This window comes from Phyllostomus discolor, chromosome 14 (genome assembly GCF_004126475.2).
Source record: "Phyllostomus discolor isolate MPI-MPIP mPhyDis1 chromosome 14, mPhyDis1.pri.v3, whole genome shotgun sequence".
In the NCBI taxonomy this organism is placed as follows: Eukaryota; Metazoa; Chordata; class Mammalia; order Chiroptera; family Phyllostomidae; genus Phyllostomus; species Phyllostomus discolor.
This window is the reverse complement of record NC_040916.2, coordinates 48721942-48741791: the sequence shown is the minus strand read 5'-3', so window position 1 is coordinate 48741791 and position 19850 is coordinate 48721942. Positions and strand designations below refer to the sequence as shown.

Genomic DNA, 19850 nt, shown 5'->3' with positions numbered 1-19850 from the left:
GTACTAGTTCACCTTTATAGACTCCTAAACACTGTGAGGTGGGCAAAGGCGGGGATTATGCCCCCCCCCCCCCCCCCACTACACGACGAAACCGAGGCTCAGAAAAGTGGTGGCGTTCCGAGCTCAGATGGTACCTTCGACTGGGCAGCGGGCCGCACCGTGTCTGCCGGTCCTTCCATACCTGGCTGCCCAGCTGGGCTGGGTGTAAAGGAAAGACGTGGCTCACAGTGCGAGTCCCCTGCGGGCAGATGAAGGGAGTGTGTGTGGAGAGGGAAGGGGCAGCTCCTCTGGCAGCAGAGCCCATCCATGGGGAGGAGGAGGAGGAGGGACAGGGATTGGGTGGGTCCCAGAGGGCCTCGAGGGGGTTCAAGGGACAGGCCCCTCAGACGCAGCCCTCTGGGGAGGGCATAGGCCCACTCCGGCCTGTCCCTGCAGACCGGAGACCTTCAATACGACTTACTTTCCACTTTTCACCAAACTTTCTCTGCGGTCAGTTTGCGTGTGTGCCAGGCGCTCTGCCAGGCTCTGCGGGGTGTCAGCTAAGGCCACCTGCGAAGGGGAGAGAATGCGGAAGAGATGTGGGTTCGAGTCCCAGCCGTGGAAACTTGAGGAAGTTATACAACCTCTCTGAGCCTCGCCCCCCCCCCCCCCCCCCGCGCCCCATACTTTTTAATCTGTGAGATGGAGGCCAGATGACTTTCCTCATGGAACTGCTATAGGGATCCAATGAAATGGCAGCTGAGAGGGCCTGGCGCTAAGCCCCGGGGGTGGGGGTGGGGGGTTGTCCCCGAGCCCTGGTGTGTGTTTCTCTTGGCGTGGCCCGCCCTCCCCCCCCCGCCCCCCCCCTCCCCCCCGGCTCACCGGGAGTGACTGCTGATGCTGGAGGAGAGCAGGGGAAGACTTCAGGATACAGGGAAGGCAGGGAGGAGGAGCCCCAGGAACACGGATATTTATTCCAACATGTAGTCCCTGATAAATGCCCTAGCAACATGGAAGGCAGGAGCTCTGAGGCTCCACGGGGGCAGAGAAATGAGTGGGGGAAATACTTCAGAGGGTTTCTCAGGCCGGGCGGGCGGGCAAGGGGAGTTCACGCCCAGAGGAATGGTGCAGCCGCACTCTGACCTGCAGGTGTGCAGTGAAGGAGACGGGGAGGAGATCTGCCCCTCAGATGTCCCTCTTCCATGCTCCTTACCCCCATCCCCGCCGGCTCCACACAGTCCGCTCCCTCATCCCGTCAGCTCCCTCTCTTTCTCGTGGCTGTTGTCAAAAGAACATCCACTTTAAAAAAAAGTTTTATAAGAGTTTATTTGAGCCAAACTGACAATTGCCAGGAAACAAAATCTCAATGGACTGAGAAAACGCTTCAGAGGATGGCAGTTTTACAGTTTATTTTATGCATTAGAATCAAAGGAGGAGATGTGAGAAGAGTTACATGAAATCCATTGGTGGTAGTTGGGGAGGATGGGAGAAAGTGAAGCAGGGAAATCTCTGAGATTGGATAAAGGGTAAACCAGAGGGACACACCCCCCTTTTACATTGGCGAGTGCGGGATAGTTAACATTTGCAGCCCACAGAGCTGGTGTGTGGGCAACAAGATAACAGTGTGGTCTTGTGCTCTTCCGCCTGTGGTCATGCCTTCAAGGGTTTGGGTGACAAAATTACTCTGATGTTTCACAGGTATGCTATCTTATACCCGCAAAGATGATAGACAATTGCAGATCTAAAGATTGACCTTTGTCAAGGAAGCTACAGGCCCAGGAAGGGACTACTCACCATGACTCACATTTAGGTAGGAGTTTTTAAAAAAGATTTTATTTATTTATTTTTAGTGGGTGGCAGGGAAGAAGAAGGAAAGGGAGAGAAATATCAAAGTGTGGTTGCCTCTTGCATGCCCCCCACTGGGGAACTGGCCTGCAACCCAGACTTGTGCCCTGACTGGGAATCAAACTGGTGACCCTTTGGATAACAGGCTGGCACTCAATCCACTGAGCCACACCAGCCGGGGCTACTTAAGAATTTTTAAGTTCCAGCTTCCTTGTGTGGTTATGTTGGCCTCTGGGTTTGTAAGGCCCACCATGCAGGCCTCCCCTAAGCTTGTCATGTTTAGTATGTGGCCCCTTTTTCTTTCACATGGCCTTGGCGTCATCAATGACCCCTGATGGTGGGCCAGGCACTTCTGGGTCCTAGGGGTCCTGAGCTGGGTCTTAGAGAGGAGTAGGAATTGACTATGTGAAGGTGGGGGAAGGGCAACACAGCCTGGGGGTGTGCATAAGGAGGGGGTTGGAACCACCTGGGAGGAGGGGCAAGACTATACACATGCAGTAGCCAGAATACAGTAGCCGGAGTACTTGAGTGGTGTAGACGAGACTGCTGAAGGTAAATGCCTTGGAGGAGACATGGCACGTGCTGTGGGACTCAGAAGGAAACTCCTCTGAGGGCGTGGGTCCCCGTGTGGGGGACAGATATCCTGGAGGATGCTCACGGGGAGACCAGTTTTAAATGGGCTGAGGACGTCCCGGACTGGGCTGGAGAAGGGCCCGCGGGCCCACCCAGGGCTGCTGAAGAGACAAGCCAAGGGGCTGTATTTCATCAGGGAACCACAGGCGAGGGGAGGCAGAGAGAGAAGAAAGTTGTGGAGACTCAAGAGCGGATAATGGGCAAGGTGTCCTGGGAATATTAACATCAGCTTACATTAATAGAACATTCCAGGCTCATCTGCAGCACTTTGCGCACAAGGCTGCACTTATCTTCGCAATCAACTTAGGAGATAGATAGTATTGTTATCCTTATTTTATAGATGAGCAAACTATGAAAGCACAGAAAAGTCAGTAACTTCCCTGAGGTCACGCAGCTAGTAGCCTAAAGGCAATTTGGCTTGAGAGTCCAGATATAACCACTGTACGGTACTCTCTAGGTGTGCTGCTAGCTGTTCCTCAAGTGGGGTGAATGCTAGTCTGGGGTGCAGGTCACTGGGGACACAGAGAGACACAAGGGCATTGTGGAAACACTCCCTAAAGGATGCAGCAGCCATTTGGGCATGGGAGCAAGTGAGGTTGTTTCAGCATCAGAAGCCCAGGTGGGAGGCAGTACTATAAAAGCCTAAGGTAAAGTACTTGCTCTCCAGGCTTTTCCTGCTACAGCTCAGTCAATCAGATGCTTCCGCTCAGGGCTCCAACTGCAAAGGAAGGACTCAGAGACGTAGGGAGCTTAGAGTCTGCTTCCCACGTGATCCGGGCTGTACTTCCGGCTGCCCCTTGTACCTCAGTCCCTGCCCATCTCCCAAGGCAGGTTCCTGGTTTTTCTATCCATTGTGTGAACTACTGGAGTTCCAGCAAATCCTTTTTCTGCTTTAAGTGACCTAGAGTCAGTTTCTGTCGCTGCCAAGATGAAACCCAGACTGGTGCAAAGTGCCGGTGGCAAGACTGAAAGCCCGGGAGACCGAAAAGATCATGTCAACCTAAAAATGGAGGCCGGCGTGACAGCCGGCAAGCATTTCTTTGGGATCCAAAAGAATAGCTATTGGGAAAGCACTGACTCAGGCAGAAGCCCAGCGGTGTTCTAGTTGGGAGGTGGAGGCAAGAGGAGTTGATGAGAAAGAGAAGGGGGAGCGACAACTTCAATGGGAAGCATCGGTGTAAAAAACGTCCGAACCTGTAGAGAGTTTTTATGAGTTTATTTCAGCCAAACTGAAGACAGACTCCAGGGAGTAGAATCTCAAGTGCTCCAGAGAATGATAGTTGTGCCATTACTTTGATTCATTTTCGATTAAAAAGGGAAGATTATGTGAAGGTGGGAGAGAGCAAGGTGGGGGGTTGGATTACAGGGTAGTTAAGATTACGTGCTTTTCAGAGGGTGGCCACCCTTTATACAGAGGGTCTGAGAGGGGGCATTTCAGACAAGATCGGGCACATTTAAGGTGGCATGGCCATAGACTGAGAAGGGGCATTTCAAAGATGCACAGAAAAAAGGGACAGGGGTTGCTTAAGGCAAAGAAGAACCTTTTACTAAATAAACTATATTGCCCTGGCTGGTGTGGCTCAGTAGACTGAGTGCTGGCCTGTGAACCAAAAGGTCACTGGTTTGATTCCCAGTCAGGGCACATGCCTGGGTTTTGGGTTTAGGGTGTATAAGAGACATCTGATCAATGTTTCTCTCTCACATGGTTGTTTTCCTCCCCTTTCTTTCTCCCTCCTTTCCCCTCTCTTTAAAAATAAATAAATAAATAAGAAAGTTTTCTTCAAAAGAAAAAAAAGAAGCAGCTATAGGCCTGGGGCATGACTGCCCACCATGGCCCTGCCCAGTTAGGAATTATGGTCAGATCACCCTGTGAGGTTATTTTCTGTAATAAGTTAACATAGCGATGCTAATTCTACAAATTTAAGCCCTGGCTGGTTACTCAGTTGGTTGTTAGAGTGCTGTCCCCATACACCAGAGCTGCGGCTTCAGTCTCAGGTCAGGGCACGTGTAGGAAGCCACCGACGAGTGGGTAATGAGTGGGACTGCGAATTGGTCTCTCTCTCTCTCTCAAATCAGTTTAAAAAATACTTTAAATCTTCAGGCCTATAATCATAATATCTGCTTTCTTATTATCTCTGCAAACAGTTGTTTGGGATACAGGGCTCCTTTAGGCCCAATGCAAGATTATTTCACCCAGTTTTAACATTCCAGAGATTTGAGGAGAAAGGCATCCAAGGCAGCTCTTCTGGGAAGGCAGCCATGTTGAAGTAGCTCCATTTATATTATTTTTCATAGTCAATTGCAGTGTGCGTTTTGGGGGAGGACAGGGAGATCTACGTTAGCAGGTTGAAGTGCTGGGCAATGCCTGGGGAATGGGTTGAGACATTGCATGCAGGTGCTGGACCTGGGGACAGTGCTCCGAGTCCTCTTTATACAGAGAGGGAGCAGAGAGGTGGGTTTGAGGCCCTGGGAGCCGTGAGAGCAGAGAGCAGAGAGCCGGCTTGCAGACAGAGTGCCTGCAGGGAGCTGGGCGGGAATCATAAAAGAGTGAGAGGACCAGGTGTTTTTGTGTGGACAGAAAAAAAAGGGGGGAGGGTTCTATGGAAAATAATCTCACAGGGCGATCTGATCTTAAATTCCTAAGTGGGAAGGTCATGGTGGGTAGTCACGTCCCAAGCCTGTTACTTCTTTAGTGAAAGGTTTTAAGCCGGCCTGTTCATTGTTCTCGTGCATCCAGGCTAACACACCTGGGAAGTACAAGAAGTAATCTTCCTGGAAGTGAATATTACCCCTGAAAGCAGCAATAATCTTTTTAAAAATTTTTACTTAGATTATTTTATTGTCATTCAATTACAGTTGTCTATATTTTCTCCCCACCCCTCCAAACCCACCTCCCTCCCTTGCTCCCACCCTCCGCCTTGGTTTTGTCCATGTGTCCCTTATAGTAGTTCCTGAAAACCCTTCTCCCCACTGTCCCCTCCCTCTGCCCCTCTGGCTATTGTTAGATTGTTCTTATATTCAATGACTCTGGTTATATTTCGTTTGCTTTTTTCTTGTGTTGATTATGTTCCAGTTAAAGGTGCGATCATAAGGCATTTGTCCCTCACTGCCTGGCTTATTTCACTTAGCATAATGCTCTCCAGTTCCATCCGTGCTGTTGTGAAGGGCAGGAGCTCCTTCTTTCTTTCTGCTGCATAGAATTCCATTGTGTAAATGTACCATAGTTTTTTGATCCGCTCACTTGTTGATGGGCACTTAGGTTGCTTCCAGCACTTGGCTATTATAAATTGTGCTTCTATGAACACTGGGGTGCATAGGTTCTTTTGGATTGGTGTTTCAGGGCTTTTAGGGTATAATCCCAGCAGCAGAATTGCTGGGTCAAAAGGCAGTTCCATTTTTAGTTTTCTCAGGAAATTCCATACTGTTTTCCACAGCGGCTGCACCAGTCTGCATTCCCACCAACAGTGCACTAGGGTTCCCTTTTCTCCCATCCTCTCCAACACTTTTTTGTTGATTTGTTTATGATGGCCATTCTGACCAGTGTGAGGTGCTATCTCATTGTGGTTTTAATTTGCATCTCTATGATGACTAGTGATGCTGAGCATCTTTTCACGTGTTTCTGGGCCCGAAGAGAACAATAATCTTGTAAACTATTGTGTAATCCAATCTCCACCTCACTTTCTCCCACCTCCGTGTAACATCACCTCCTTAATTTCAAATGCATAAAAGAAGCTACGCAACTGTTACTTTCTAGAGTATTTGAGATCTTGCTCCCTGGCATATGTCATCAGTTTGGCTCAAATAAACTCCTATAAACATTATCTACAGGTTTGGATGTTTTTAATGTCAACATTTTTTCAGAAAGTCTTCAGGTGGTGTTCTGTCACCTTTGTCACCCTGGAAGGAGGAAAATACCTCCATTGCTTCAGCAAGATTCTGAAGAGGACTCTCATTGCCCTACCATGGGCTACACGCCCATTCCCAAAGCCATGCCTGGGGCCTCAGGCCACTGGACCGGGACTGGCCGGGCTCAGGAGACCAGACCTGGGAGGTGGACTGAGAATGAGGGGTTCTCAAGGAAAACTGGGTTTTTGTCTCCGGAAGGGGAAAAGGAAGATGGACAAGTAAACAAGCACATGTCAGCCAGGAGACATTGGTAGCTTGAGAAGGTTTAGAATGGAGGGAAAGCCCCTCCCCCCCCTTTTTTTTTGAATGACAAAATCTGGGCCTAGTTGTAGATAAAAGGGAGAGGCCCATTGGAGAGAGGCTGGAGATGCCTTGGGAAACTGAGAAATAGGCCCCAGAAGGAAGGTGTGGAGGCAGGTAGGGTTCAAACAAAAGGCTAGGAGTCCGCCTTATTGAAGGGGTGCAACTGATCTCAGAGAGGGGCAGGTAGCGAGGTGGGGAGGTCTGAGAGGTGGTGAAAGGAAGTCGGAAGAACCTGTTCCCAGGCCGCCTGCTGCCCCCTGGCTGAGGGCTTGGGCTTCAGAAACAGACTGCAGGGGTTCCAGGTCCAGTCCTCTCACTTGCTAGGATGTGATGTTGGGCCTCGGCTTTCTCATTTGTGAAACGAGGATGATAATGATAGCTCCCACCTAAAGGATCACGGTGAGGATGAAATGAGATAATGTATGTAAAGTACTTAGAAAAGCTGCTGCATCTGGCACATGGAAAGACCTTGGGATTAGCTATTATGATTGTAATTATTATGATTTTTATTGCAGAGCGCTCACAGTGACAGTAATGAATTCCTGTTCAACTGGCTCCTGCTCCTACCTGCTGACATAGATCTCCAGGCCCCTATGAAGTCCCCCTCAAACATTGCTGATGGTCCCCCTAGGACATTTCAGTGGACCACTCATGGCATGTCACCGAGTGCTCTGCTGGGTGTGGCACTCTTCTGTTGGTAGGTGTGGCAGCACGAACCTCCCTCTCCCCTTCTGTCACCTCTGTTGGGGGTTCCCGAGTGAGACCGCTTGTGTTTCCACATGTGATGGTTTGGTGTGTCAGCTCTTCCATTTTCATTCACTGCTGCTTGTATCTGTGAGGCCCGACAGTCTTCCTTGGGGCTTGATTGCATGTGGATTTGCACGTTGCACCTTCCTGTACAGTAGTGGGATTTCTAGTCCTCTCTGAGGATGAGGACTTTGCCATGGAGCCATTTGGGAGCTTCCTCAGCCCCTCCAGCCAGGAGGTCCTATAAGGTGTCCCTTCCTGGCCGCTTGATGAGTTTCAACCCCAGTGTACATACATCGTTAGACTCTTAGTAAGGGTCCTGCGTCAGCCTGGCCAGTCCCTCTGCAGAAATCTTGGGCAAAGTGAGAGACCAGCCCTGCTGCAGATGAGGGCAGCCAAGGACAATGGCGAGGCAGCTGCCACATTCCCAGAACCTATGGAACAGGGCCCCTGGGAAGAGGAGAGGCAGGTTGAGCTGGGCTCAGTCACCAAAGGCCCAGAATCAGGCCCTGAGGCTCCAAAGTCCTTATCAAAACCGGTTGTGTGGCTTTTGCCCCAGGGTAACTGTCAGGGACACGACCAGGACTTCCTTTCTCGGCCTGGTTCCCATCCCTCTCCAGGCTCAGGTTTCAACACAACTCTCTCCTCCTTTTCCTCACAGACACCCGGAAGGCCCCCTGGGGAAAGGGCACTGGGACAAGGGCTGGGGCACTGCGGCAGGTCCATCTTAGCACCTTTGTGCGTCCCAGTCCCTGCTAGGAAGAGAAGGCCTTTCCTTTGCCCACAGTTGCTCTGATTCTTGGAGCTGTTGGGTTCATGGCCAGAAAACTATGTCCTTGAGGTGTTTTCTCACAGGTGCACCTGGAGCCTGATGCAGGGTTCTGTCCTGAGCGACCTGCGAGGCTGGTGCTCTGGGGAGCAAGGAACACTCCTCTCCACGGGCTACTTGGAGTGCGCACGGAATAAACCCGACTGAAACAGCCCGTGACCACAGAAGACACAGATGAAATGAAAAAAAAAATCAAAATAAACAAAACCCCCAAACCCACCCTGGCCGCGCATAGAAAAGCCAGGACCCCAGAGCCGCGTGGGATGGGGAGCAGGCCTGTTCGGGTGATATTTACACAAAGGGCTTGGTCCCTCCCTCGGGCAAGTAAAGCAAGTTGTAAAATTTGAAGGCACATTTTAAAATTGTTTAAAATCCTGCAAATGTGTTTCCTGTCTGGCACTGTGGACGGGGAGCTGGTAACACGTGTGCATGTGTGGCCTGGAGCGTGCATTAACGAGGGCGGTGGAGGTGGGGACGCCGAGGAGCCGGCGAGAATCAGGGGCGAGAGAAGGAGTGTGTTGTGGCTCAGGGTGTGTGTTCCAGCGTTGGAATGCGTTGTAAAGGGCCCCGGGACTTGGGAGGGAGGTTTAGTCTGTGATATCAGCATCTTTTAAAAAACCACTACACTTATAAATCATTAGTTAAAGGCCTGTAGGGGCAATAATGCAGGTATGTGATTTTTACTTCTGAAGCAAGTAGGCGCGATAACATTTGACAACATAATACTTAGAATATCACAGTTTTCGTTTTGCAGAGTTCGATGGTGGTTATTAGTCCTCCCGCACATCCTGGCCTTCTATCTCTGCTCAAGCGCTTCCCTCCGCTGGGGAGGCTTTCGCCAGCTGTCCAAGTCCTAGTCATCCATCCCGCTGGCTCCGTACCACCTCCCCGCAGTGCAAATTAATCACTCCCTCTCTGGGACATTTTGTCTTTTATGATGTTTACTTTGTAAAAGACATTTCACATTCCAACACTGGAACACACACCCTGAGCGACAACAGACTCCTTTTCTTGCCCCTGATTCCTGTCAGCTCCTCGGCATCACCACCGCTAAACCCCCTGGTGGCATTTTGTCTTTTACAGTGTTTGCTTTGTTTTCTCTTCTGAAATTTAGCTGAATGTGTGTCCCTTCCCTGTCACACGTCCTTTGAGGACTGTATTGGGGCTGTCAGGGTCTTCCCTGCAGCTCTGCCCGGAGTGGGCTCTCGGGCAATGTTTGCTGAATGAAACTTTTTTAAGAGGATTACTTTGCGGACAATGAAGATCCTGCACTGGCACAGACCTAATTTGGTAAAAGCCATCATACATTTGGACATTTTTTTATTTCAGTTTTTGAACTTTGCCTCATTTAGAGCGTTGGCATAATTGCACTGAATTTGGAATTAATAAAATTGAAGATATAATTTGAAGAAAATGTGATTTTATTTTATTCAGTTCTGATATATACACAATAGACATAATGTCTGTCTTGTTAGGAAATCTTTTGTTTGGGGTAGCATTTGGTGGGGGGGCAAGATAATCTGTGGGAAACTAGAGTTTATTATGAAAATCCCTCACACTTGATTGGGGGAGGATGGTGACACCCCAATAACTGGGTGCTGTTCCCTGTGGTGCATTCCAGAGTGGATATTTCAGAACTCAAAACTGGGCCTGGAAGGACCACTTGATTCATATGAATAATTCAAAGGTGTCCAAAATGCAGCCTATATAATGGGAATGTTAAAGGGTAGGGCAATCTAAGAGTCTAGCTATTGTGTTAAGCTCTTAAAAAGAAGTCACTCACACCCTGGCTGGTGTGGTTCAGTGGTTGGAGCATTGTCCTGTAACCAAAAGGTTGCAGGTTCGAGTCCCTGTCAGGGCACAAACCTAGGTTGCGGGTTCATCCCCGGCCCAGACAGACGTGAATGATCCCTAGCCCTGGGTGTATGTGGAGGCAACCAGCCCACGTGCCTCTCACAGCGATGTTTCTCTCTCTCCCTTCCTTTCTGCCTTTCTCTCTCTTTAAAAAGAAAAAAAAAAAGCAAATGAAAATGTCCTCAGGTGAGAACAAAAACAGTCACACACACACAAAAACAATAGATCTTTGGGGTGAAATAGTGAGGCTGTGTCGGCATAGAGCCTGGGGTGGGCTCTCGCATAAATGTGGGTACTTGAGCCTTTTCCTCCGGCTCCCTGTGCCCCAAGCAGGATGAGGTGCTGGGGAAAAAACAGGTGCGTAGTGGTGGGGTAGACCAGGGGTTAAGATGCCAGTCAGTAGTGGGCTTGAGTCGGAGGCTGAGTTCCCTCAACTGTGAAGCACAGCGTGAGGAGTAACACACGCCGTACAGGGGTCGCGGTGGTCTTGCAAAGTGCTCAGCACAGGGTCTGGCAGAAGTGTGCGCACGCGCAGGTTAGCTCTTCCGCTTGGCCTGGGGTGTTTCCCCACCCGCTGCTCCCAGCCCTCTATGTCGCCCTGTCTCCAAGTTTAGGCTTACTGGATTTAGCAAATAAAAATAAGTCATGCTCAGTTGAATCTGAATTTCAGCTCAACAATGGATACCTTTTTAATATGAGTACCTCCTACCCAATGTTTAGGACATACAATACTTATACTAAAAAAGTATTTACTGTTTATCTGAAAGTCAAATTCAACAGGGAGTTCTGTAGTTTATCTGACAACTCTCTGTCAAGTTGTTCCTCCTGGAAGCCTCCCCAGTCAACTCAGTAGTAGTGCCACCCTCTGACCTCCTGTAGCCCTTCCTGACTTTGGCACTTATTCCACATCCAGGAAACAGAGCCACTTTTACTTATTATTAATAGTAACAGTAACCATTTGTATGAGTACGAGGCACGTAGGAGCTTTATACAACCTGTCCTGTATACAGGTTAATAACCTGTACTGTAGCACCACAAGGCTGAAATTAGTTTCCTCATGGAAGCCCAAGGAGGGTCGGTGTCACCCAGCCGGTACACAGCGGCATGCTCCAGGCTCAAGTGTTCAAGATGACCTCTGAGCCACAGGCTGCTGCTGGGGGTCGGCGGGGACCCAGTCCGGCGCCTCGGGCCTCTGCCAGCGCCCCGCCCACAGCGGCCTGTGCGTGGGTTTTCTGTTCTGGAGAGTGATGTTCCACAGTTGCAGCACCACTATTGAAGCTGACTTGGGGACTACGTTTCCTGAGTCCTAAACATTTGACAAAGGCGTGATTTCCAAGGTGCTGGTTGCCTGCATGTGTGGATAACTCTAGCGTTGGGGCTGGAGGTACTGTGAAACCCGCCCCTCAGCACAGTCCTCTCTGACCCGGCCCGTGACCTGGCGTGGTGTGGGTCGCAGCGTGCGTGTACAGTGTGTGGCACAGAGGCGGGCGGGCCTAGACCAAACACATCCATACTTCTATGGCTTTGTTTTGCTTTGAGTTTGGAAATCAGCCGAAAGAAGCTGTGGTCCTTCTCCGAGGAGGTGTTAGGCATATCCAAGGGGTTATTTCCGATGTCCGTCTCCGCGGACGTTCTCCCCCCCGGGTGCAGAGGACCTGGGCGTGGGGTGGGGGCAGCATAGGTTTATGGTCACTAAATGGAAATGCAGCTCCTTCTGTTGTTTGGACCTCAATTATCATGTTAATATCACTGCTTTGCTTGTGCTTCCGAGTTAGACAACTGCTCTTGTGGAGCATGTTTGGTTCCCGGGCAGGAAGAAGTGACCGTGATGAGAAGGAATGGGTATTGCTGGGAATGCACCTGAGCCAGAGGGTAGGCCTTGTCTCTGACAGCTGGCTGGCTCTTTTCTTCTCATCCTCCTTTTGTCTGTGCGTGTGTGTGTTTTTTTTTTAAATATAGAGAGAGGAAAAGGGAGAGAGAAAGAGAGGGAGAGAAACAGTAATGTGGGAGAGAAACATCAATCAGCTGGGACCAAACCCACAACCGAGGCATGTGCCCTGACTGGGAATTGAACCAGAGACCTTTTGCTTTACAGAACAACACCGAACCAACTGAGCCACACTAGTCAGGGCCTCCTCTTGTCTGTTTCCACCCCTATTCCAATTTATATGTGCTCTAGGGGGTTGGCTTTAAAAGAGGGTGGGCAGTACGCAGGCACCAGACTCTTCTCCTCATGACAAAGTAGCAGGCGTCCTCTCCAACCCACAGTGGGCACAGAGTGGGAGTTAGAAGCCTTTCCAGGTTCCCAAACCTGTAAATGGTGGAGCAGGGACTTGAACTCAGGTCTGTCTGACTTTGAATCCTTAGCTCGTTCCATGGTAATACTTGATCTTGTCCTTCAAAAGACTTGGGGAAACATAAGGGGTTAATCACAAAAGTCTATTTCTCAAAACCACATTAAAATGCCTGTGAATCATTATATAATAATATAGCTTCCCCAAGGGTAGGAGAAGAGCCCACATCACATGAAAAATTTAACATGTTTTGGAAGCTGGACAGGAGGTAAAAGAGCAGCAACTGATTTTTGTAAGGTCTTATTTATTTCTTTATTTATTGCTCTTTCAAATCATTTTAATAACCTGACTGAGTCAAATATAAAAAACAGATTCAAACTCTAAGGCGAGGTTGCCCTGATTGCCTCGCACACGCACGATCAAAGGCGATGACGGCACCAGATTCCAAAAGGCACGGTGGCCGGAGGCTTCAAGGCTCACACGCAGTGAAGAGTTTGGTTCCGGAAGGTCTCCGAGGGGTCGCAGGTGGCAGGAAAGATGTGAAATTTAAAGGGCCCTGAGAGTACGGGCGCGGCTGCTGGGTCATCAGCACCGTGAAATGTTTCTTGACGGTGATTCCGTGTCTAGAGGGCTTGTCGTTGGGGAGAACTGAGCGGGCTGCGGTCCCAGAGGGCCAGACTCCTTCAGAGTTTAGATCCCGTCTCCCTGTTCGCTGCGGTAATGCTGGAGAAACATGGTCACGCTGAAGCTGAGGTTCCAATTCCATCTGCAGCTATTGTTAGAGAGAGGGCAAGGGAGGGAGCGACACATCAGTGTGTGCTCCGTCACCTCTCACGTGTCCCCCCACCCTGGCTGGGGACTGAGCCCGCAGTCCCGGCGTGTGCCCTGACCAGAATCGAAGCAGCAGGCTTTTGGTGCTCAGTCCACTGAGCTGCACCAGCCAGGGCTCAACTGATTTTTTTGAGCGAGGAAGAAGCTCTAGGTGGGGTGCCTGCAGACTGAAGTCTTGCCGAAAGGCAGCCTGTTGGCTCCCCAGAGCCTAGGGAAGGCTTGGGATTTTGGAAGATAAGGCTTCTCTCGAGGAAGGATGTAGCCACTAGAAATGGGGATGGGATTGGGGAAGAGGCCCCTAGGGCAGCTAAGCCCCCCCCCCCCCCCCCCGTGTCTTTCCTGCACGCCCAGAAACTAAGCAACCACACTCCTGCCCACTGCCACCTCCAGGGAGTCCGGCGCCCCCGCTGCGTGCTCGCCTTCGCGGCCCCTGCGCCTCCCAGTGGGTGTGTGCTCCTCTACCTCCCCAGCCCATTTACTCACAGGACACCCCCACTGCCTTGAGTGCACTGACTCCCTGAGACCTCAGGAAGCTCCCTGCTGTGAGCACCACCCACAGGCTCTCCAGGGCTCACAGGTCAACATCGAGCCCAGGTGCTGCCCTCGTCTGCACACTCGCGGATCCACTGTCCAACAGGCATCTCTGCCAGGGCCTCTGATCCGCATCCCATGCTCAACCTTGCCAGAATGCACTTGGGATTTCCACCCAGACCACTCCTCCCCAGTGTCCCCCACCTTGGAAAATGCACCCCTTCATTACCCAAATCAAAACAGGAGTCATCCCTGGGGACGGGGCTCAGAGAGCATCAGGGTTGGCAAACACATGAAGGTTCGGGGACAGCGGCCTGCCCAGAGAAGTCACTGACGCCCCATGCCCTTTCTCCCCATCTTGCCCTATGCGTCCCTTCCATCTGGCTGTTCCTCAGTTGTATTCTTTTATTAGAAATCGGTGGTTAATAAACAAATAAAATCTTTAAAAAGAGAGAAACAGATAATCTAGTAAATAGAATGTTTCTCTGAGTTCTGTGAACACCTCTAGAAAATCAGTCAAACCTGGAGAAGGGAGTCTTTAGTCAATCCACCGAGCCACACCAGCCAGGGCAGACCCTTAAATTTTCATGTGACGTTGTATTAGTTTAAGGTACACAACACAATGATTTGATACAGGTATGTCTTGAAAAATGATTATACATGTGGTACTTTTGAAAGTTTATTCTGATATGTAAAAAAAGTTTGGAACCAGAAGACAGGTGTCCAGGATATTTTAATAGTTTAGAGAGAAGTCCGTGTTCCAGGCCTGAAGAAGAACAAAGCAGGAAGCCTTAGTGCTACACTGGTTTCAGCTAAGTGCTGGGGTGAGCGAGAGAAAGAAAGGCTGACTGAGAGAGACCCTGGAGAGGAAGAGGCGCTGTGATGTGGCATTGGCCGGATGCCAAGACGGCAGTAAAGGCGGGACCGTCTAAAGCTGCACAGAAAGAATGGTGATGCTACAAACAGAAGAAGAGGAGGCATTAAGGGGATATCTAAGTGAATTTGTGCAGCCAACCCAAAGATGCAGCTATAGGGTTGATCCAAAAACCACCAGACAAACAGGACTCATCCTGGTTACTTGACTGTCTTTTCTCTGAGCCAGCATCCAAGCCTCGTTCCGAGTCCCGCTGTCCACTTCCACCTCTACCACCTGGGCTGCCCTTCCTCTCGCCTGGACTGAGGCAGGACCCTCAGGTCTTCTAGCTCCCACTGATACCCCTATAACCCTATTTTTACACAGCAGCCAAGAGATCCTTTTTAATGTAAATTTTATCCTGAGATCCTCTGGCTAAATCTTCCAATAACTCCCAGTCACATTTCCAGTGAAGTTCAGGGGCTGACTGGGGTCTTCCAGGCCCCACAGGGTCTGGCCCTTCTCTCCCTCCCCCACCTGACCTCACGTCATTTTCTTCTTACTCACCATTCTCTAGCCATTAGCCTTCTTGATCCTCCTTGACCTCCCAACTATACTCCTGTCTCGGGAAATTTGCACTTCAAACATCAGACTGAAAAGTCTTCCCCAAGACATACACTTGACTCATTCAAATGTCCGCTCTGTCGAGAAGTCATGTCTGATGACTGTAGCACGTACAAGCTTGTATGAGCAAGCACACACATGTGCTCTTGTATCCCTTCATCGGCTTATTTTGCTTTAGTTTTCCTCATAGCTCTTGTCACTACCTGACATTTATGTATATATACACATATCCATATCCATATATACACATATATGCATAGTTATCTGTATATCTAGTATGTGTTTCAAGATATATTCTATTTTGTTTCTCCTCTGTAGATTGTAAGCTTCATGGAACGTGGACTTTGTTCTCTACTCTAGAGAACGGTGCCAGGCATGTAACAGGACTGTAAAATAGGAAGGGCATGATCCAGCCTCAGGAAAACCAAACAAAATAGGTAAAAGGAGTGTATGGGTAGAAATAACAACGTGCATGCTGAGTAGTGAGACCCCGGCCCCTTTTCCTGCTTACTTCCTGAAAGCCAAGGTTGCACTCCCAGGAACAAGATTAGAAGACTATTCTGGCAAATGTCCCGGAGAATGATTCCAGCGAAAAGGCCGACATTTCGAAAAGATGAGAAAGCCCCTAGATGTCCTCATATGTCTCCCTTCCATCCTTCGCTCCTTCCATCTTTATCTCCCTCCTGTCCTTCCACAAATATTTGTTAAGCACCTGCTATGTGCCAGACAATGTTCTCGGTGCTCAGACTCTGTCTGTAAACGAGACTGACATAGGCCTTTGTCTTGAAGAGCTAGTATCTGGAATTTCCAGTGTGGTGCAATCACAGACCCGACTTGTACATACAGTTACCCAACAGTGTTTGTGCCTTGTGTTGGAACAAGAATGGATAGCCAAGGACCAGCAGGAATTTGGAGGAGCCCCCAATAGGAAAAAGACAGAGCTAAAGCACACAGAGAAAAAGAAATCACAAGAAAATAGGAATAATGCAGGGGGTAGAAGAAAATGGCAACTGATACAAGAAATGTTCTAAGAGTGGAAATTTTAGACTGAGAGTGATAGAGATTTGCATTTAGACAAAGGATCAGGCATCAGCTGAGTCTTAGATTTCTCAAGAGCGATAGCAGAAGCTAGACGACCTTGGGAAATAAGGAGGCCTCAAAATCCCGAGGGAAAATGTTTCTAACCTAAAATGACACCCCCAGCCAAACTAGCAGTGAAGAATGGGGCGAGGATAAAGAATACTTTGAGTCATTCAACGACACAAAACATTTCCTTCCCGTGCGATGTTTTTCAGAGAGCTCTTGGAAGTATGTCCACAAAAGGAGAAGTAAACACACCCACAAAAAATGAAATGCAGGGTCCAGGAAACAGGCTCTAACACAGGAAGGGGGGGAGGGAATTCCCAGACTGTACATGAAAGGAAGCTCGGAGGCGGCAGCTCTGCGCCCAAACTAAAGACCCAGCAAGGGGGATTCGGGCGGAGGCGTGAAGCCCCCAGGAAGGGCGTCTGCAAGGACCAGGGCACTTCTGCACTACCTGGTGTGTTTGACCGCGTCGAGAGGAAGGGTTGATCTGAGAGTTTTAGGGATAAATTAGCAATAAGAAAAAGAAAATAAAGAAATAAAAGAACTCAGGGATATTTTACATTGAAATTCATTTTTGAATAGGTAATAAGTTCACATGGTTGAAAAATCAAAATGAGATAAAAAGCCAAATGACTGACTCCATGTTCCCAATCTCCTCCCAGGCAGGCAAGCATTAGGTTAGCTTCTCATGGATGCTTCCGTCTGCTTTTTTCAATTGTGCTAAAAACACACAGCATAACATAAGATTTACCATCGAAACCTTGTTTCAAGAATCCTCACCCAAAGACATTTTTATCATTGTTTTTCAGAGAGAGAGGAAGGGGGAGAGACAGAGAAAAAAAATCGATGTGAGAGAGAAACACTGACTGATAGCCTCCCACAGCGCCCTGACCGGGGATCCAACCCGCCTGGGTGTGTGCCCGCAACCTTTCAACGAAGGGGACAACACCCCAACCAACCGAGCCACGCTGGCCGGGGCCAAAACCATTTGTAAGTACACAGTTCAGTAGTATTAACTACATTTCATACCATTCTTTCACAGTGTGTTTTAATAAGGTACAATTAAATATGAATATACTCTCTTACTTTCCTTGCGTTCTATACATGTTTTTCTACACTTTGCTGTTTCCACTTTACCTTGTACCCTGAGCTCTTTCCGCAGAGAACTTCCTCATTCCTTTGTCTAGTGGCTTAGTCCCCACTGTGCGGACAACAACCGAATATAAGCTCATTCCAAATGTGTGCAGATACGGCTGCAGGACAAGTTCTCAGAAGTGAGATTGCCGGGTTAAAGGGTAAATTCATTTGCAACTTTGACTGATATCTCCGAGTCTCCCTCTTCTCACTGGCAAAATATGTGAAAACGCCTTTTCCCTGAAGCCTCAACAGACTGGGTTGTAAACTTGGAATTTGGCCTCGCTGATAAGGGTAAAATCCTACCTTAATGTAGTTTTTAAAACATTTTATTTATTTATTTTTAGAGAGAGGGAGATGGGCAAAAAGAGAGGGAGAGAAACATCGGTGTGAGAAAGAAACATGGATTGGTTTCCTCTAGAACATGCCCCAGCCGAGACTGACCTGCAACCCAGGCATGTGCCCCGACTGGGAATTGAACCAGTGACTTTTCCTTCTAGGGATGGCACCCAACCAGTGAGCCACATCAGTCAGGGCTGGTCAGGGCCAGGCCTAATGTAGTTTTTTAAAATTTTGTTTTATTATTTATTTATTTATTTTAGAGGGAGGGGAAGGGAAGGAGAAAGAGAGGGAGAGAAACATCAATGTGTGGTTGCCCCTCGCGTGCCCCATACTGGGGACCTGGACTGCAACCCAGGCATATGCCTTGACTGGGAATTGAACCGGCGACCTTTTGGTTGACAGGCTGGTACTCAATCCACTGAGCCACATCAGCTCTGGCTTAATGTAGTTTTAATTTTCATTTGTCTTTTGTGTGAGATTGAGCATTTTTTAAAAATTAAAAAGCAATGCGTGTTTCTTTTCTGTGAAATGTTTGTGTTCTTAGGCCATTTTTCTACTGAGTTGTTGGCCTTTCCAGATAATTATTAACTACAAGGAAAATAGAAAGTTTTTGAAGATCCCTGGCTGGTGTGGCTCAGTGGTTGATTGCTGGCCTGTGAATCAAAGGGTCACTGGTTCAATTCCTAGTCAGGGTACATGCCTGAGTTGCGGGCCAAGTCCCAGTAGAGGGTGTACTAGTAGCAACCACACATTGATGTTTCTCTTCTCCTCTTTCTCCCTCTCTTCCCCTCTCTAAAATAAGTAAGTAAATAGCCCTGGCTGCTGTGGCTCAGTGGATTGGGTGTGGGCCTGCAAAGCAAATGATTGCCGGTTCGATTCCCAGTCAGGGCACAAGCCTGGGTTGCAGGCCAGGCTCCCAGTAGGGGACACATGAGAGGCAACCACACATTGATGTTTCTCTCCCTCCCTTCACTTCTCTCTAAAAATAAATAAATAAATCTAAATAAATAAATAAAATCTTTAAAAAAATAAGTAAGTTTTTGAAGAAATAGAATGGATCATACTATATTATATGACTCAATTGTGAATAATTGTTAACAGTTTCTTTTTTTAATATGATTTTTTAAAAGATTTTATTTATTTATTTTTAGAGAGGGAAGGGAGGGAGATAGAGAGAGAGAGAGAAACATCAATGTGTGGTTGCTGGGGGTTATGGCCTGCAACCCAGGCATGTGCCCTGACTGGGAATCGAACCTGTGACACTAACAGTTTCTTAACAGTCTAAATGTTAAGCATTGATTTAAACTTTTGGATTTAACTGTACTAGGAACGTAGAGTGAAGCGTGTGTTCATGCATTGAGAGGCAGGACAGGGAGAACTAAATCCTCACCTGCCATTGGAAGACAGCAATAGATAAAGTCTAAAATTAGAAAGAAAAAAAAAGGTAAAAACAGCAGTGCCAGTGACATAAGATTATTTAGAAATAGGAAGACCAATATCAGAAGAAGCAACTAGAAAGTGTGAGGGTGGGCGCCCCTGCGAACCAGGGTGGATGGGGAGTTGGGGAGGGCTGTGGCAGGGGCTGTCATTTTTCACAAAAGCTGTTTGGTCCTATCTGACTTCTTAAACTACATAATACATTACTGTGATAAAACAAAATTACATACAATTAAAGAGGATGGCTTATACATTTCAACATAAAGCCTCCCTTTTAGAACCAAGGGATATTATGGATGTGACATACAGGAATGCTTGTGCTAGTTACCGCAGCTGACGAAGGTTAGGTAAATGACCGAAGAAGACCCAATAAGGGCTTTCTGAAATGGCAACGTGTCAGGTTTGCAGGGAAGCCTCTCCCAAAATCATAGACCAACTTCTGGTTCTGGCTGTGATGGAGTAACAGGGACCATCCTCTATCCTACTGTATCAAACAACTAAAAAAACAGACTATATGAAACTATGATATTTGGACATGGGCAACAGGCAGGGATCCCTGAGAGAGAAGAAACATATGGAGTGAGCTCTGTGACTGCCCAAGGCTGTTGCCTGAAGAAGATTT

General features: G+C 48.5%; 1 long non-coding RNA gene and 1 pseudogene across 1 annotated transcript; one reads left to right on the top strand and one right to left on the bottom strand.

Moving 5' to 3' along the window:
* The first annotated feature begins 6308 nt into the window (after positions 1–6308).
* On the top strand, positions 6309–8440 carry LOC118498190. The gene is made up of 2 exons (XR_004900713.1): positions 6309–6581; positions 7182–8440. It is a non-coding gene; the product is annotated as an uncharacterized LOC118498190 (long non-coding RNA).
* A 4419-nt stretch (positions 8441–12859) lies between these two features.
* LOC114489092 lies at positions 12860–13125 on the bottom strand (annotated as a pseudogene).
* Between the last annotated feature and the right edge of the window lie 6725 nt (positions 13126–19850).